The sequence below is a fragment of the Melospiza melodia genome, chromosome 1, assembly GCF_035770615.1.
Source record: "Melospiza melodia melodia isolate bMelMel2 chromosome 1, bMelMel2.pri, whole genome shotgun sequence".
NCBI classification, from domain to species: Eukaryota; Metazoa; Chordata; class Aves; order Passeriformes; family Passerellidae; genus Melospiza; species Melospiza melodia.
In genome coordinates this window covers 128,393,736-128,408,984 of record NC_086194.1, presented here as the reverse complement: position 1 = coordinate 128,408,984, position 15,249 = coordinate 128,393,736, and positions in this window count along the sequence as shown.

The following is a 15,249-nucleotide window of genomic DNA, read 5'->3' as shown; positions in this document are numbered from 1 at the left end:
GGATACTTTTTAACTCCCCATGTTTTAACAGGACTGCTTAGCCAATTTGAAAGTCAGTGCTAACACAAACTGTATCAATGCCTGTACACCAAGCTAGGCCATCCTCAGCTAACTCCAGCAGCTGCTGGTGCCATGTAAACATATTGTCAGCTGTTTTCTCAATTTCCCCGAAGTCCCTTTTGCCTTGAAACCTTCCTCGTCTCAGGATCATCTATGTTTAAACGAAAATATGTTTTCTGACTCCTAACAATGACATCTTAAATAAAATAATTTCCTGTTATTCTGATAGCAGCTACCACCCTTATTTCCATAGCTTTCATCATTCACCTTTAATCCTCTTTCTTTCTTGCTTGTCATTATTTGTCTTTGCCTTTATTCTTTCTGATCACTATTGTTATCCAATTTCCTTTCTTCTTTCATCTTTCCCTAGCTCCCACTGCATTTATGTCCTGTCATTCTATGATTTTGTTTTTACTCCCCACGTAGCTTTCTATGAGATATAGAACTTTGTAACTGACTTTACCTTCATCTTCCTACCTTTTCCCCCTTTTTAAGTCATGCTCTGAGGATTGGACAAAGACCAGCAGTGCAGGCAGTTGCAGACTTTTCTCTCACAAAATCCACAGGGCACAACTGCTCAGTTTCTTTTCCTGATGAATGGAAGAACAGCCTTTGGCTTCGTTTGTTATTCATATTAGGCTGCTATCCCTGGGAGATAACAAATCTCTCTTACACTGGAGCAGGCTCCCCAGGGAAGTGGCCACAGCACCAAGCCTGCCAGAGTTGAAGAAGCTTTTGGGTAATGCTCTTGGGCACACGGTGTGATTCTTGGGGTGTCCTGTGCAGGGCCAGGAGCTGGACTTTGGTGATCCTTGTGGATCCCTTCTAACTGAGATTACTCTATGATTCTATGATTATCTGCAGTGTGCAGTGCCTGGGATGTGGGAGCTCTGATTGTAAATGGAGTAGATGCCATTGTAGTAATAATATCCAGAATTGGGTTCTGGCCTCATTGTCAGGCTTTGGCTCACTTGAGTGATGTGGGAAGAGCTCGGAGGAGGCATCTGTCCTACATGGGCTTCTCAAGCATTTATTTATTCTTTAATTAGACTATTAAAGGCTAGGTGGAACGAGGTAAGAAAATATCCATAACTCTTAAAAATCTTTGCCATGCATTTGAATAGCAGCAAAGTAATGATCAGAAGAGAAAACTTCCACCACCAGTCTAATAAAAACAGAACAAAGGAAACCCAAAATCTCTTAAGAGATTACTCCATTCCAAGAATCATTTAGATCTCTAACATGATGTCCATCACATGACGTTATGATATGTAAGAAAGAGGTCAGAAGTGAATAAGGTTTTTTTCAGTTTCTCCCACAAAATTTCCGTATGTGGGATGTATCTGTCTTACTTCATTGAATTTGGTATTTTAGACCACTTGGCAGTATATGACATACAGCTATTTCTGAAGGGAAGGATTGCTCCCATGCCAGCAATTACACAAAACAGAATAAATCTTCTTCTGAATAAATGAGGGAATTCCCCTTTCTCCTTTTTCTTTCCCTAAGGGGAATGGCCTTCCAAATTCAGAGGTACACTCTGAAACAGATCTGAAATGAATATTTAATACACTTTATTTGGGATTCAAGCTAATGGAAAATGGGTCATCAACTTTTACTGAAATTCTAAAAATTTCTGTGATACAAAGTTACTTAGCTGAAGTTCTGGGATACAGCTGCTTTTCTCTTAGCTGTCAAACATGGCCATACTGAATGATGTCGTATGCAGTTCCAAGAAAAAGAGATTGTGTCCTTCTCTTGAGAGAAACTTGTCCTGACAGAGGTGTCAGGGACAATCTAGTTCACTCAATTCAGGATTCAGCTCTTTGTCCCTGAAGCCATTTGCTCAGTGGAGACAGACAACTCCAAGATGTTTCTCGAGAAAATTGAGCTCACAGACTGTGAGACTGGCAACAGACCTGTCCTAAAATACTCACATTTGGCATGAAATCCCACTCGCCTGTACATTAATCATTCCTTGGGCTTAAATAGCTAATGTCAGCAAGGCTCAGACCTAGAAGGTATTGCCCAAACAAAGGGGATGTGCTGGATTGCACCCACTGAGTAAGTTCACTATCCAAACACACAGGACCACAGGCTCCCCAGAACTTGCAATCCTCAGTCTCTCTTCTCTGCCATTTTTGTTCTTGTTCTTGCTGCAACTCTCCTCTGTGCCACTGTCTCAAGCAAGGAGTGTTTGATTACAGACAGGTTGGGTTTCAGGGGCTCAGGTTGCAGAATTGTTCACAGACTGAAGAAATTCCCTCTTTGTGCTAGTAAGCACCGACTCTGTAACCCTCGCTGATGTATTTTCAGGAGCTGTAGAAGAACAGAATGACTGTATGGATCTGCACGTATGGTTGTTTGGGTGTAGAAATCCACCACTCAAATACAGGAACTTATGTACCTCCTGGCTGAGCAGGCAGGCCCTGAAAACTTATGGTTTGATTCTGACCCAATAGCTGTCCTAAAACATTTGTAAGAATTTTAGGGTGCCAACTTCAAGTACATGAATTAATCAACTGAGTTAGCCAGGTGGTCTCCCTCTGCAGCCAATGAAAATGAGAAGGTATCCCCCTGAGAAACCATCCCAGACCTAAAAGCGCTGTCTGCAATAGCCCTGTTGGGGAGAGCTGTGTTTAGAAAGCACTCATGGAGATCAGCTCTGTGGGCTGGTGTTGAAGTAGCACAGTGATTAACCAACCCCTGCAGTGGGGAGAGGCAGCCAGTGCAACACACCCAAGGGCTAAGCACAAGCACACCATGGTCCCCAGAGTCTGTGGGTCAGAGCTGGTGAGCTCTTGCCCTGGAAGAGGGCAGGCTGCAGGTATGGCTAGGATGGGGAGGATGCGAAGTTAAACAGGTGCTCGCCTGTCTTTTGACCTGGAGAGCACAGTTCACTTTAGAGTGCTCATTAGGAGGAACAACAATTTCCTCCTTCAGCTTGGTAAATCTGCTTTCACTCAGACTGCACACTCAATAAAGTTATTTCTCCTGTAATGAGTACCAATTTAAACTTCTCATGCAAAATTTTGTACTGTAAAGTCGTCCTACTGCATGGGGTGTAAGCATGGAAAGCATCTCTTTGCATTTGTGTTTGTGCAGCACCAAGTGCCAGTGTTTTCAGGCTGGAAGTAGAGTTCTTGGCCCTGCAATAATGAAAACAAAATTGACATTATTTGTTTTGTGGTACTGCCTCTAGGCCTCAATCAAAAATGACACAAGACAACAGATGGAGGCAAGTACACGGGGGAAACACAAGACAAAACATTTATTCATTTAGTAAGCATCGGCCACAGTGCACCAGCTGCTTAGGTATTAAATATTTTGTAGGCATCATTGTAAAGATATAAAAATCATAATAATTGCTGTTATAACCCAGCCTATATGAGAGACAGAAAGGGCTTTTTTAGAGTATTGTATCATGGGAATGGAAAATGTGGCCATTAAAAGCAAACATTTCTGTGAGTGTACACATTCAGTCATTCTTCAGCTGTAAACATTACATTATCCTAGATTGTGTTGAAGCTGATAGTCGTGTTCTCATTTAAAAGCTGATAAATGTCATATTAGAATTTTCTGACAAGTTTGTCTGCAGTACACAACTGGTTATACTGTCAATGTTGGCCAATTTTACATCTGTTCAGATATTTAAACTGTTTTGAAAAGAAAACTTACCCCTTCCAAAAACATCCCAAAGTGTATTAAAGTGTCACTGGTATATGAAACACATAAGAAGGAAAAGTGGATAACAAATTTCATTGCAGACACTAGAACAATATTTTAAAAATGAACTTATGAAAATGTAGAGCATGTGATTTTAGATTTTATGATTTCAATCAATATTTTATTGACTGTTTTTGAAGCCTGGCTCAAACAGAAAAATATTAGGTCCCAAACCTATTGCTCATCAACCCCTTGAATGGTTTGGCTGTTTTGCTGAGTCCATGGAACCACAGGGAAATTTCCAATGAATTTTCTTTTTCACTTGGAAAAATCAAAAGTACCATTTTCCAGGGCAGTGTTCCAAGATTGATTAAATTCTGTACAGGGTTATTTTCTCATGCATTTAATTTTATTTCTGCTGCAATCACAGGAGAAGAGTTAGAGGTGTCTGATTTCCACGTTTCTTTTCATGTCAGAGGTCCATGCTCATGCTGTGGGTGGCCCATCAGGTATGACTATCGTGTACTATTCCCATTTCCAAAAGTTAAGCTGAAAGATGCTTCCCTAATATGAGAAGACAAGGATATTTGGTTTAGGCCCAATTCATTTATGTCTATAGCAAATATATTTTCCCAGGTGATTTTGCTGCCCACTTACGTTGTTTGAAGCTTAAAAGCTCCATTTACTTGCTCTCAGATTTTATAACTAACAGTTTCCATCTAAGGTAGTTTTTGTCACCTTCTTTTTCTTTTTTAAGGGACAGAAAACATTAATGGAAATTATTCCCTCTTACTTTTCACGGACAACCTAAGGCAATTTTACAGGAAGCACATGAAGCAAGTGAAAACATACGGAGTGAGGAGTTTATGTATATAGTACATGGTATGCTTCACCAACATACATAACATTTATTCATTGTTCCAGCTATTTCTTAATTTTTTTTCTTTTCTTTTTTTTTTTTTTTCCTTAAGAAGGGGAAGAATGACAGCAATACTGAATTCATTGAATTGGTTCCATGTGTGTCAAATAGTCTGGAACATATTTCCAACTAATATAACAAACCACCAACTCCAGAGAAGGCACGTCACATAAGGTAGCAGACTTTTAATCTTTGCAAACACTAGGGAAACATGACATGAAATTTAGAACTGCTTATAGTTACTTTCTCTCATCAGTAAACAGTAACAATCTTTCAAATACTAATTGTGTGTTTTGACAGCCGACAAAATCTGTAAAGTACAATTCCTAGGTATATGGATCATGTGAGATTCAGATGTACTTTTTCTGTATAAAAATCAAAACTGCAAAATTTGCTACTCCCTCCTTAATATTTTCCTTAGTTATGTTTTTCCTCTGAAAGTGATCCTCTTTTTAGGACAATTGGAAGTAGCAAGAAACTTGGCTTGTTCCCAAGTGACAGAATGTTTGCATATTGAGTATGCAAGTATAAAGCATTTACATCTACTTGAAAGTGAACATACATTACAGTAATTTTAATATTTTTTTCCAAATAGATATTTTTTTAAATTTTTATCTTTCATTGAATTTAATATGTACTTTGGAAAGGCTTAAAGTTGGAATATCTCTAACCACCCCTCTTACAGCTTGTCCTGTCTCTTATTCTGGCTGGCATCTAGACTAAATTACCCAACAGAGGGGCAATTCCCATCTTTGAATAAATTCTCATCTAAGTGCTGAATTTAGGCTTTGGAAAGACATTTATGTAGACAATGGCATTCCCCAGTAGTGCAAAATAAAAGTTGCATACATTTGCCTCTACTTACATGCTTGGATTTTGGTGGATGGAGTTAATTACCTAAATTTCAGTCTCAGGTTTACATGGTCAGTACCTGTTCTTTGGAATTGCAGCCTTGTTACACATACCAAGCAGTCCAAAATCTTCCCCCCATGGACTAAGAAAAATGTTTGAATTTTGGCCATCTTCTGGGTTCTTGACAACCTAAGAGTTTGTTGCTCTTAAGAGGCCATTGACATGGTCAGAGTCAGCTCCTAAGACTCTTCCTGCCCATGGTAAACGCTTCCATCCGTGAGGAAGCCAAAGTCTCCTTCAGCAGGATACGATAAGCAGTTTAGGTTGCCACAAGGGGTCAGTAGAAATCAGTGAGAAATATTCCCTCCTTCTCCACCCCAGAAACTATGAAACGCTCACAGGCACTATGTCATTCCCTGTTAATTTCAGGAATCCAGTGAGGGAAAACCAGACGTGATTGTTTTTTCCTTTATAACCAGACAGCCTTTCCCACTAAAATATATGAGTGGTTTTCTACCATTATATAGAAGTTTGCTTTTGATCAAAGCTAGCTGGGGTTCAAAAGCTGGGCTTCAATAATTTTTCCAGGACAATTTTTCTCTGTATTTGTTCATTACATTTGTTAAAATGAGTGCTTCAAACATAGCACAGATTCGTGATCAGGGAGCAAAATTTTTGTTTCTTCCAAACTAGGTTTTGAAGAATTATTCTTTCTTTCTGAGTTAATAAGATTGAATTTAAAATAAATTTTAAATTTAATTAAATCATATGTTCTAAGCAAGTAGTTGAGACCAGTTGCATACATTTTCTCTCCAGATGTTTATGTAACTCTTTTCTATTTTATTCATGACTGCCCCATGAAAAGTATTCATCAGACTTGCACTCTTCTCTCTGTATCACATTCCTTTCATTCCAAAGGATGCTGGGGAAAAGTGGGGGGAAAAAAGCTCACCAATTTGAAGTTTGATTCTCTGTCACTTCTGTGACAAAGCTGCATGCCTAGGGAGCATTACAGTCATAAATGACAGCAAATTAAAGACCTGCCTACGCCACAGTGGGAACCTGCATCTCATAAACTTTACCAAAGACCATCAGACCATTTTCCTTCAGGCAAGTAGCAGGTCAAGCTGATGTCAGTTAATCTTATACTGCAGTGGTACACTAGGCAGTGTTCATGGAGCCCTTGAAATTCCTCTCACCTTTTCTTGCTGTAGCCATTCATCCTGAACAAACCAGACATAATGCAGGAAAATAGATTTGGAAATATTCTGATTTTAATTTATTGCAGACATGTACAAAAAGGCTCAAAATACTGTTAAAAAATAAGTCCAGTGGTTGAAGCTGTCAGGGAATTATGGGATTGTAGAGTCATTTGCAGGAAGTATTATTATATTTCAGTTCATTTATATGATACAGACAGAAAAAGTAATAGAAAATTAAACTAGATGGGGAATTTTGCCTCCAACAAATCAGAGTTTGGCCAGTCCTGTTGATGCTTCAGAAAAAAAATTTCCATTGGTATCACTGTGCTTTGTGCAGAGCTGGTGGATAATGAATGTTCGTTCAGTGTGTTGTGCAGAAAGTGTATGCAGAGTGAAAAAGGCTGATTTTTTATGCATATTGCAAAACCAAAGCAACATTACTCTTTTAACCCAGACAGTGGCATTCCCTAAGCCTCTTGTTGCTAATATGTGCAGCAAGCAGAGGCTCTGAAACACCATTTTTCTTTTGCACCACTTGCAATTCATTATGTCTGTAAAATGCATGCTCATCAAAAACAGTTTAAAAAACCTAATTGGAAGACATAAGAAGCAGTAGATTTCGAGTTGCATTCTGTTTTGTGCATTGAATGTTGTGGGAAATCCTGCTGAAAATGTAGCAGAAACTGGTCCCAATCTATGTTGGAGGGCAAAAAGTGCAAATTCTGCCACTTGCACTGTGAGAGGCTCATTAGTCCATGGCAGATGGAAGTGGGATTGTGCCATTGGGATGCTGGTTGCACACACTGTGTTCAGCAGAAACCTGTAAGAAATTGCTTCCTTCCCTGCACCCAAGAGAACCTGGAGAGTCACCTCTATGGATGGTAGTAAGGGAAAAGTGAAAATAAAATCAGGAGGTCCAGAGCTATTGGTGGGGAAGAAGTGCTGTGTCTGCTCCTTGTCGTCAAGAGGGGTGTACAGACAAAGGAAGTTATGTCTTGGATTCAGAAATAATAAAAAGTTGTTTTGTTTTGTTTTGTGGGGGTTTTTTTGGGTTTTTTTTTTTTTTTTGTTTTTGTTTTTTTTTTTTTTTTTTTTTTGCATGATAGCCTGGAAAACTCAAAACTAGATTTTTTTGGGCACCAGAACTAACTCATTTCCTCCACTGTGCAGAATGTCATTCTTACTTGTGAAGATCTGTTCAAAGTCATAGGGTTTAAAAAACTTTTTGAGGAACAGTTGTGTCTGGAGGCCCAGAATGAGACTGGACCCTTGATGTGCTGCCTGATGTAAGTAAATATTGCAAGTGATAGCTCATCCACTGCAGACTGAGTAACCAAGGTGGAGGTAAACTACAACCATCACCATGCAGACTTGGAATGCCAAGATACAGGTAATGCATACATGACTTGCCTCAAGTCACATCAGAGCTCGAAACTGAACTTCAGCATCCTGAATCTCTTTTCTGCCTCTTAAACATCCTGTCTTTATCTACTGACTCCTGCAGTCATGATCCCGAGTGACACATGTGGCCTGACAGATGCACCTGTCTGAGGACAGACATTGTGCCGGTGTCCTCGGGAGGGAATGTGGAAGGGACCTCTGGATTGGAGCTCCAGTGTGCCAGGTGCTCAGAAAAGAGCTCAGGTTGAAAGCTTCAGAGGAGCTGTGAGGTGAGGGAAAAAAAGGAAAAGTTTGTACTCAGTAGGGGGGAAAAAGGGAACTCGCTTGATAAATACAAACTCAAGACATATTTAGAAGCTGGGTATGCAAGCTGAACTTTCCCTGGGGCTAATTGCTGTAATGGCATGTTAAATAAATCCTTTCTAAACTTGGCTCTACCACATGAACTGTTGAAGCTGTTTAAATAATGAAGTGCTTATGGACAAATTATCAAAAATATTAAGCAGAAACAGGCTTTAATTTAACTGGAATTGAAATACATGGTGGCTTTTGTCCATCTAGTTATTGTGACCATCACAAATCAGTTTGGGTTTTTGTTTGTTTTTTTTTTTTTTCTATTAAACTTGAGGCTTCCTCTCCTTTTGCTGTCCTGGTTAACCACAAATACAACACATGCTTTTCTTCTTTGCTGTTTTGTACTGTTCCATGGCAGACACAGGAATGTTCTTTCTCCTTAATGAGCAGTTGGTAACTCATGGGCCTTTCCTTTTCCATTGTGCACACTCAAGACAAGGCCAAGCTGCTGGGAAATGGAAGATATTTATGAAATGGTACCATGGCCAAGCTTCTTGAAGAAGGATACTTCAGCTGATGAGTTAGAACAGCCAATGCCCCAATTAAATCTGAATGATGGTGTTCCATTCTGAGGAAAATATAAAAGAAAAAACTAGAGTAGAGGATATTCCTGCAATCTAAAATTCTTAAATCTGGAAAGTTTCTCTCATTCTGGGTATATGGAAATAACTAGATTTCTAGATACAAATTTATATGTATAAATTTATAAATAAGCATTAACTCATAATTTTAGATATAATATATATGCAATACATAATTTTATATGATTTTATCTATCACATATGCATGCATATTTATGCATTTTATAGAAATATAGAAATAACTAGATTATCAGTCACAGATTTCCTGTCATGTTTATTGTAGTGTACAAATGACTAAAAACCAGCGCGGAGGCTCAAATGGCTGATTGCTCCTGAGGACTAACAGACTGCTAATGGAATTCTATATTAATTTTAAAGGTTTCCCTAGTCAATGAAATTATAGGAATGACCACCCTAGCTGGAGAGCCCTAAGTGTCACTTGCAAAACCACCTAGTAAAAGGAGGTGCTTTGTACTGGTTCACCCCTATTTCTTACCTGTTTGGTGGTCAGTTGTGTTGCTGTAAAACAGTGGAATCACCATTTAAAACATGCACAGAAGGGGTCCTTGCAAGTGATAAGAAGGAGAATCTCTTCTGCTATTCACCCTTATGATCAGACATCAAGTAATCACAGAATATCTCAAGTTGGAAGGGACCCATAAGGATCAAGTCCAAATCCCTACTCCTCACAGGACTACCTCACACTAAACCATGAGACTGTGTCCTGCAGACAGCCTTAGTGCTACTTCACACAGAAGAAATCTTGCAGATTCATGTTTTTAGTGTTCAGGGATGCCTTTTATTTAAGGTAAAATTAGGAATGTATACATACACAATGTGAAAATGTAAGTTATATGTTTGGTGGCTTTTTTATCTGGGAACATACACAACATTTCATTTAATTCTTTTGATAAAATATTTTTTCAAGTGTTTTCAGAAGACAGGCGAAATAAAAGTATATGATTCCTCTAAGCCTTAGAATAATGTGTTTACATATCAAGGAACCTCTTTCACAGAAATCAATATCTTTTCATTTCATCTGGGGAAAAATAATATTAGACACTTGTTGGTTCTTGGCATTCCTAACACTCATTTGCAAAGGGAAACAAAAAATTTTACAGTAGCTTCCAAGAAAGCATATTATTAGATCTTAATACTTAACAGCATTTCCTCATAAACATTGATTTACTGTTGTTATTGTTGTGACTGCATCCAGGTGGTCATATAGTTTGAAGGAAATATGCAATTAAATTGATATCACTAAATTGTACTTGGTACATTTGCGCCTGGCTAGGTCTCAGAGTGAAAAGCAAATCATTTGATTTTTCTTCAGAAATGGGAAACTCAATTCCCTCTTATGAACTTCTTGGCAGTTAACAACCATCAGGAGTGATAGAGAGGGAGACTGCTTCTAACTAATTGGCTTCTGGGAGCTACCGTGGGGCCAGCAGAGTGGTAGACATCCTCATTTAGATTCCCAGGCACATTCCAGAAAACTGTCATTATCCCAGGCATGGTTTGGGCTGGGCTGGGGGCAAGAAGGCAGTGTGAGGCAGAGGAGCTGGGGCAAGGCAGTGTACAACTCTGAATGTGCCCCTCAAAGTGCTTTCCACTTCCCACTTCCACCAGGATCCTGGGAACTCTGAACCAGAGGGCCAGGGCCCTGGACAAAATGAGCTATAGAAACAACTTTCTGTTCCTTCTCCCCAGAGGCAGCTGCAGTCAGTGGATAATTGGTTGAACATGTACTTTCACCAGAAATTCTTTCCACGCAGAAACTGTATATAAGGTATTGATGAAAGCTTTCCTTCACAAACCATTTTTTTTCTGCCTGAAAAATTGCTTCCTCTAAACATGCCCAGCCAACTCCATTGTGTATTTGATAAGATGTGAATGCATATGCATTTTTGTTTTATTATTATTAGACTTTTCTCTCTGTTGACCTTTATTCTGTGTCTGTTCTAATATCAGACTTGCAAAGACCATGTGATGTGAATATTTAAGTACCCTACCTAGAATGCATTAAAAGAGCCTGAATTTCAGAAATCTGGGGCTATGGTTTCCCAACATGAGAGAAGTTTGGCAGTCCATTTGAGCTTTCAGGCAACGAGTTGCTCCATCCATTTTTACAGAGGTTGCAACGAGGACATGAATTTTAATTTTCTCTAAAAATCCCCGTGGATTTTAATTGCAGAGTAATAGGATGTGATATTCTTTCTACTGAAAGGTTTGTTCTTGCACATCAACACCGATCACAGTCATCAGAAGTCCTGTCCAAGAAACAATCATTTAAGCCAGGCCTTAGCTCTGTGGTATCTGGATGAAAACCTGCTCAGGTGCGCGGTTATGGCACCTTGTCTTTCATCCGCTGCTGCAGGGAATCTCTGCCCACACCAAAGGGCAGTGGGAGAGGATCAGCTTTGGCAGAAGAAAGCTCATTGAAAATTCATGTATTTGTTCTTCCTGGGACCATGACCTGCCGATAGAACACGCTCTGCGGTGCCGAGGGCAGGGGTGGGTTACATGGCACAGCTGCCCTGGTGCTACCCTCAGCCATCCACCCTGGCTGCAGCTGCACTTTGCCACCTGGGCCATGCACAAACATTCCCTCCTAGGGCAGGGGCAGGTGGCATGGGATGAGGGGTCACTGGGCAGAAGGGTCAGTCCCTCCTGCCCATGGGTCTGGGCACACAGAGCCCACGTGTGCAGCGAGCTGGAGCACGTCGCGCTTCCCGGCGGGGCTGCAGCTCACAGAGTTAACTTTGCTCAAGAGAAAACTATGCCAGATGCTGGCCTTTGAAGATTTTGGTAAGCTCCTTTTTCAGGGAAAATGGGTTGCCAAGTGGGATTTTTCGTGAGTTGACTGCTTTTCAAAGATCTTTGTGAAGGGGCTTGGTTAAGGGCATTGCTGGGGGAAACCAATTATAATTTTTAAATATGTTAGACTTAAATAAACATTTAATTAAAATAAGACCAGCTTTTTCAGCCATTGCCTGTCTTCTCCTGTTTATAGAGTTGGGGATTTCTGGGGAATTCCTGATACTACACATTTTTTGAGAGTGTCAGCAAACTTCTCAAACTAACCTTCAATACTTCCCTCCTTTTCTCTTCCCTCCCTCCCAACCCTTTTCCTTAGACACTTCAAGCTACTTTTTAGTCTCTCATTTTTCTGTTTTCCCATATTTCTTGCAATAACAAATTTTCTTCTAACCTTTTCCTCCTTGACCATTTCTCCCTTGTCCCTTTTCCATGCATTTTCTCCTCCGGTTCAACCGAACCTCACCACAACTCAAATTCTCTCCATAATAGCCCCTTCCTAATGATGGAGGAAAATACCCTGGAACATCAGCTTTCAGCAGCTGGGAGCCATGAGGGGATATGTGACATGATTTTTCATTTCCACCTCAACCCATATAATACTTCTTCAAAAGTCTGCCTACATGTGGTGGCACCAAGAGCTGTAGCTGGGCTAGCAAGGGGAAGAATGAAAAAAGAAGATGATTTCATCGCTTGAGCACCTCCAAACCACTGTATTTATTTATGGCATTATCAGCATTGTTACCACAACAGAGAATGCTGCATTAAATGCTGAATGTGAGTCTTTGCACTTATTAAAACCTATAAATATCTTTCATAAAAGCAAAGAGAAAATATTTGCCACACGAGGATTTTCTTTCCAAATCATTCAACTGATATTACTTTGACCCAGGCTGAAAGTTCCCTCACCTGCCAAAATGATTTAATTCCAAATTGTCCTGCCCTTTTTTTTCCTTTTTTTCCCCCCACTCTTCTTCAGTGACTTCCAGTGCTTGTGTGCCTGCTTGGTAGGACACGATTAAGGAGCACCATACTGCATTGAAATAGACTCTAAACAGTATTTTCATCCCTGTTTTGCTGAGAGACAAACATGGTTTTGTGCAGCAGCTTTACACTGGCCGTTACTGGACTGTCCTGGTTTTGTCTAAAATAGAGTTAACTTTCCTCCTAGCAATGTGTTTTGGATTCGGTATGAGAATAACATTGACCAAACACTGATGGTTTAGTTGTTGCTGAGCAGTGCTTGCCCTAAGCCAAGGACTTTTCAGTTCCCCAAACTCTGCCAGTAAGCAGGTGTGCAAGAAGATGGGAGGAGCGTGGGCAGAACAGGTGACCTGAACTGGCTAAGGGGACATTTCACACGACAGGACATTTTGCTCAGTACCTAAACGGGAGTAGGGGGTGGCAGAGGGGCTGATTGCTGCTGGGGACAGGCTGGGCATCGGTCAGTGGGTGGGGAGCAATGTAATGTGTGTCACTTGTTTCTCTCTCCTCACTACAATTGCTGGTTTTGTTCTATTTTACTTTATTTCAGTTATTAAACTGTTCTTATCTAAGCCTGTGGGTTTTACCTTTTTCTGAATCTCCTCACCTCACCAGGGTAGGAGTGAATGATTTGCTGCATGATGTTTCACAGTAAAGGGAATTAAACCACAACAAAGACAGACATTAACACAATAAACCATTCTAATTTTTTACAAGGCTTCGAAAACACAGTTTAGCAAACATGGGAAGCAAATACATATGATTACCAACTGCAAACAAATAATCAAAGCATAGCTTTAGCCTTTCCCACAATTTATAGTTACGACATTATTTGCAAAATAAAAATTAATGTCTAAAACAGCCCAATGAAAAGCTCCAATTCTGTTGAAAAGAATGAGACTGAATTCTTATACACAACTGCCATGCACATTTCTACTCAAATTTGCCTTTCTTTGCTCCACACTAAGCATAAAACAAGATTTTTTCCCCCTATTTTGAAGTATGCAAAGCATACCAAAAAATCCTGCGTACTTTGCCTGTTGACCTTAACTTCTAGACTTTCCTAACTTTTAAATGTTTGCTCTTATAAATGTAAATTACCACCAATCTCAGCATTCTTATCCTTGTTCTGTAATTAAGGTTTTGGAGACATTTTGTTTTACATCTGTGGGTATTCTGTGAACTATCACTTTTTAACTTGTCAATTCATTTTTAAAAGCAGAAGTTCTTTTTAAATTTTCATAATGTACAAAAGTTACTCCAGGGAGATTCAGCAGACTGAGGATTCAGTGGCAGTCTAAATTAATCTGGATCAGGTGAGAAAGTGTCACACCATGAATGCCAGCCTGCTTACAAATTCTGTTTCAGCTGTGAGCAGACTGCTCAGACTAGAGGCATTTCAAAAGCGAAGAAAGCATTTAGGTCCTACTAAAGATAAACAATTTCTAGGCATCAAGAAAAAATGTAAAATCACATTCAAAGTGACAGGTTCCTCTGCCAGTTAAAATTCTTGAATAGAGCTAGCAAGATAAGCCTGGGTGGAGATCACATACAATGTTGTTTGTGAAATGGATTTGATAATGGTGCTCTGAATTTTGGAAAGCTTATAGATCCTAGATTGGAGATTTGGCTGCAGGCATTGTTTTCTTCATTTTCACACAAACAGAAAAAATCTGTAAAAAACCCAATTGGATGATAATTTTTTAGGAGACCTATATTTAGCTGTAATAAAAAGTCCAAAATATTATACTTAGCAATAATCTTCTCCACACCACAAGACAAACATTAACAGTTTCTACATAACTCCTGTCCCTCCGGTAAGTATTAAATTATATCATCTGTTAAAATACAAAATGTAGCATAATTTAAAAACTCATATAGAAAAAGACATGAAGCATAACTCCTGTTTTCCAGTTTCAAAGGTAAATTGATCTGTAATCAATGTGGGAATTTTTAGTCCCATTCAGTCTTTCAATCACTTCAATTTTCTCTGCTTTTCAGACACCATTAAAATACAGATTCATTGTTCTATAAATGGAATGAAATTATTCATTACACCTATTAATACACATATGCATTACCTTGAATTGCACACATTGGTTATTACATAGTTCAGACAAATCACTAAATACTTAGTATATATTGTATTACTTTTTTTCACCTATGGAAAATAATCCGATGCATGGCATTTACCAAACTACAGAAATTTGATACACTAAGCATGTCTGAAAGAGTCTGCCCTGTCTGATCAAATCATCAAACTAATGATGCAGCCATGTAAAATGTCTCCTTTTAGTTAAAATTTTCATCATATCTTAATAGGCATTTTATATGTCATGTCCATCATTTAGAGGAGATAATTTCCATACAGGCTATAAAAAAAAAAGAAACCCCAAACCATTTCTCTTGTACT